The following is a 5,352-nucleotide window of genomic DNA, read 5'->3' as shown; positions in this document are numbered from 1 at the left end:
GGCAGAGTTGTATGTGGTTTTTAATGGGCAAAAAAAGCAGGTTTCCCTTCGATATGATTCTACTGCTTCAAACTTTTGGTTTATTTTTCCTTCTAGTATGCAGGTTTCTAAGTATATAATGTGCCGCTGTAGGTCTTGATGTCTAGTCTAGTGTGTAGGCCCAAAGCCCACTTTGGCCCCTCCCCAGAAGGTCCCACTTTGGCTCATCCCCAGAAAAGTCCCTACCCCCGGAGGCCTTTCTAGATACTGCTGGCCACTTCTTCCAATATAGGCTGGCCGCCTGCATCAGAATGTGCGTGCATTTTCGTTAGTATAAAAGCCCGAGCCTCAAGTGATGCAAGGAGGCAGACCCTTGTACCAACCAGGTCAGCGTTGGCTCCATGGGGACACCCGCTAAGGTTGAGCCTGCCACCCCCCACTGCAGTGAGGATTCTCAGAGCTGGTTTCCTGATCGTCATCACAGGGTCCTTGGGGTTGGTGAGATGACCAAACACCAGAAGTATCCTTTACTGTATCTTTTGTTACCTCTATATTTTCCCTGTATTAATAAACTAGTTACGATTCTTTACTGTGTTGCATTTCTCTCAACGCGGAATCCTCGAACTCTGGGACAGCTTTAAAACTTTCATATTGAATAAATGTAAAGTTTTATTTTTTTATACTGTGATTCTGTCTCTTGTTAACAAGTACTTGGTTTCCAGTGTGAAATATGAAAGCTCTTTTTATAAGTAAATATGTTAACTACAGCCTGCTCCACTCTAAACTTTCTTTGTTTTTCATTCTTACACACATACATTCACTCTTTCCTGCTCATGCACTCCCACTTTAACTGTTTTCCCTGCTGCTTTTTTTTTCCAGATACAAGTGTTAAAGACTTAAAAGCAGCACAATTTATACATACATACATATATATATATATTTTATGTGAGTTAAATGGTTTTCTCTGATCTTCCTGGACAGTTTACTGAACTCTCTCAGTCATTGCTGTATGTGGTTTGCATTTCCACCATAGCTCAAACTGATCTACCTCGTGCTGCTGTAATCCTGCCCTGCCCTCTTCAGGCTACATGTTACCACCCCTCTGACATGCTGGCACTGAAGCTCTTCTGACCCCTTGGGTGACACGATCCAGGGCCCTGGGCTGGCAGAATCCAACCACACAGCTACAGTCCAATGCCCTGAATAACTCACAGGGGCAGCTGGTGAGGGCTGCTGCTGGAGGAGGGAAGGGCTAGGACCATGTGCAGGGTAAGAAGAAATTTTGTGGAAAGGGAGATGGGACTCAAGATGGGTTGCTCTGGATTGGTGTCTTCTGGCACAAGATACACCTGGGATTACAAGAGCCTCAAAATCAGCAAAGGGATTCTTCAAATTGTTTTCTCCAGGTACAGACCCAAAATAAGAAATTCAGATTGAATGTGAAGTCAAAGGCGGTGCTTGAAAGCCAATTCCATGAATCTCATAACTTTGCCTTAATTGTAACGTTTACTCTTCCAATTTTTTATTTTTTTTTTTTTTTTTTTTTGGCTATGAGGGAGACTGGGGCAGAATCCAAATGTCAAAAAGTTACTTAAAAATGAAACCCAATGTACATAAAATACATTTGAGACTTTATACATAAAACCTTAAATACAGTCACTCAAGATATATCTAGGCTGTTTGTATGGTTTGTTACTGTACCAGTAGCAAACTTAGTCTGTCTATATTGTGTTTACCAGCTTGTCATAGTATTGTGTTTTGGAATATGATCAAATGTTTTCCAAATAACATGCTATAATGGTAATAATATTCAAGCAGTAAGCTTTTTATTTAGATATTTCTGTTTAGATTTTTAGGTGTTTGGCAGAAGAAAAAAACTCTGTTGGGGTTTTGTTTTGTTAACTGTTAATTTGCAGTTAGTCACCCTTGAATAACATGGCCAGCTGCACACACTGCAAGCCTAGCATATAGCCACTGCCTAGAAATACCTTGTGATGACGGAAAGCTTCTTGGGGCTTGGGTGTGTATTTTGGTTGGTTGGTTGGGTTTTTTTGTTTGGTGGTTTGTTTGGTTTTTTTTTGTTTCTTTTTTTTTTTTTTTTTTTTTGTATTTTGGTATTTTTAGTGAGTTACTATTTACTGAGGTAAAGGCATGCACAAAATAATTGCTGCTGAGCAGCTATGAAAATAGCTGTGAAAATGGCTGTGTGTGGTCAAATCCACCTAGAGACAGTTGTCTTTTGTTTGTTTGCTTGTTGACTTACCAAAAAATTCGAATAGGTGTAGAGGCAAGATTTCCCCTACACCTTCCCACAAAAGCTGTGCTGGCTCTTCTGCAAGGTCCTCACCCCTGATATTCATTATTATGATTTTATCCCTTTGTTCAGTGTGGATGTCAAAACCACTGGTCTGTAGCCTCAGCCCAATAGATTCCTCTATAGTCTTTGCTAAGGGGTCACATCTGATGCTTTCTGCTGCTCTGGAGGTTAGATGCTATATTTAATTTCTCAGCTTCCTTCAGTTTCTTCAGAGTTCTCAGGAAAATGGCATTTGATCTTTGTGATTTATTACTGGTGCTGTTATGGATTTTGTTGTGTATTTTCTCTTGACACTTGAAACATGTCCTTCAATGTATGCTGTGTGAAGGAGGCTCCTGCTATGTTTCCTTCACCAAAGGCAGACGTATCTGTGATGATGTTTGCACATGAAGCTATTCTAGCAAAAGTTGACCATTGTCACAAACCTGATGCTTATGACTGAAACCGAGTGATATTAATTACTGTCAGAATCTGTAAATAGTAACTCTGAAGAGGAGCTGTGTTAGGGGTCAGTATAATATCAATCATCTACAGAAAGTTTTAAGGTGCAAATGGTGCAGAAGCATTTGAAATTCCCTTTTGAAATACATACATAGGAAACAAAGTCTGAAAACCGATGCTTTATTTCTAGTATTTGGCATGTAACTTGCCTCTAGGAATACACACTATGGAATCTCCAATACAATCCTGACTTTGAACCACAGCTGCCTATGAATTACTTCCTTCCTGTGTGGCAATAGTTAATCGTTGTGGGAGTGAGGGGATGGCTTGGTTTTTTTTTTCTCTCCACCTTCTGATTTTGAGTCCTGAAAATTTGTGTGAATTTCTGGCACAACTCTGAAGTGTTGAGAAGTCCTGTCACTCTTTTTGCTAAGCGAGCAGCAAATCAGAACATGAACACTAAAATCAACCCTCCTACCTATAGAGAATGTATTCTCAAGCAAACTTCAAGAAATCAAATACTGTTGCTTTTGCCTGGAGAGCCTACTCTCCCTCCTCCTTTGTCTCTCTTTGCCCTCCCAGAAAAGTGTTTTAGGAGTACTGTTTTACTACTAGGAATCCAGTTGCCCTGGATTGCTTTCATCAGAAATAGTAACTTTCCCCTCTGAAATGAATCCTTTCTGTGTCTTGCATGTTTTAAATGAAAGAAAAACCCACCAACAAAACACCTGCAAAAAGATGATGTTAAAAATTACGTTGTTGCTGAAAAGAATCCATAGCCTGGAATAGGCACGTGGAATGTGACTAAAAAGCACTTTCTAGGTAACTTTACTATAAAGTGCCTGTAGTTCATTACCGCTGACACCGCATTTCTGACTTGTAAATGAAAGACTTAATCTCTTTGACCCAGTAAAGCTTTTAATCATATGGTTATTTTTGTCCAATCATCTGCAGAAATGTAGAAAGCTCATGGAGGGGTCTCTGGGCTAGTCGTCTTATTGCTGCAAAGGGTGCGTGTGCTTTCTGCGCTCAGGGTCATGGCTGGTGGCACTGCACGAAGGCAGCCTTACCGACGGATTTGTTTTCTCCACAGGGTTTTCAGTTCACTAGTTATCTTCAAAACCACAGCCACCGGAACGCAAGCCCAAGTTTTGCATCCCAAGCACTGATGATTCTGATGTTCATGTCTGGCTGGGTGCAGCACTTGTGGGTGTCCCCTTCTAAGCTGAGCTTGGCACCCTTGGTTGGGCATCCCTAGGCTACTCCCTGCCTGGCCAGCAAGAATTCCCTGCCTGCCTGGCAGTACACTCACCTCCTTCAAAAAGCAAATAAACAACAAAAGATTTAGTTGTGGTTTCAAGAAATATTTCCTGCTATAATCAGGAAAAAGAGCTAATTTGAAAGGCTTGTTTCTAGTCTTTTAGTGTCTGTAGTAAATGAATGTAGTGAATGAGTTCAGTTCCCCTTTCCCAAATGGGACAGGAGTGTCATTTTCTCCAGGTGGTCCCTGTGACATTCACCATGTGGGCAGTGGATGATGCTGTTGTTCCAGGTATTCTCATGCAGGTGATGGTGCTCCTCAAGATTATCTTATTCTCTCTCAAATCACTTGTTTAATATTTGGGGGGTTTTGGTACTTTTTTTTCAAGTTGCCTTTTCTGGTTTCCTCTACCTAAAGCATGGGTGTGACAAGTCAATTTTTGTTGTCATATTTTCAGAATCCTCTAATATAATCATGGTTTTGGTATAAAATGAGAGAGCATTGATGTGTGGGACTAATGAACAGTTAGTTACAAAAGCTGGGTTTATGCACATGACATTTTTCTTATGTTGAATGCTTACCTTCTACATACACGATATCCACTATTCAGTCACAGTTATGAGAAGTTAGAAAATAAACATTTGTTCAACTCATGCATTTACAACTTGTGAGTTTAGTGGAACAGATTTTGCTGTGCAGTATTTTATATACAGAGATGTCTAAATTCAAGTCCCTGAATTACTACCATGTTTAGTAAGCCTGTGGCATTCTTTCATGTCTTCCAAGCACTCGTGTAACTGCCCTGCACTGTCTAGATAAATTGAATGACTATGGAGGATCTGATATCTTAGAAAGTAACTGTGTGATGAGCAGGAAAAGTTCATTACACTCAGGCAGTGAAAACAGGTGGAAAGATGAGGTTTTGCAATCTTTTTTAATTGAAACCAATTGTGGTAACAGAGTTGGCACTTGTACAATGTGATGACAAACTTGGAGCAGCAAAGAGGAAACCTGCTGTAAGGTGTGGACTAATCTAGTCTGCTACCACAAGAAATCTTTGGCCATTTTGTCTTACAGGCTGCTGTTGTCTGAGGCATTGTATGTCTGATGTTTCTTTTTCTGTCAGATCTAGCTCTTAATTATCTAGATCAGAGCTGCTGATTTGTGTTCCAACATCATAACTTCTGGAGAGTTTTTAATGCACAGAGGAAAAGCATCTACCTCTTACCAGAAGCAGCAATAAAGTAATCATCCTCAGGTTTTTCTGTAGTTTCTTAGGGGATGTTCTAGATTTAAAGGGTTAAATGCTGTGATACTCTGGGTATGCAAAAGTTTCAGCCCAGGCCTACAACAC

This window comes from Pezoporus wallicus, unplaced genomic scaffold (assembly GCF_028554395.1).
Source record: "Pezoporus wallicus isolate ANWC-B61680 ecotype Strahan unplaced genomic scaffold, APGP_CSIRO_Pwel_v1 contig_6789, whole genome shotgun sequence".
NCBI lineage: Eukaryota > Metazoa > Chordata > Aves > Psittaciformes > Psittacidae > Pezoporus > Pezoporus wallicus.
This window is presented reverse-complemented; position numbering follows the sequence as displayed.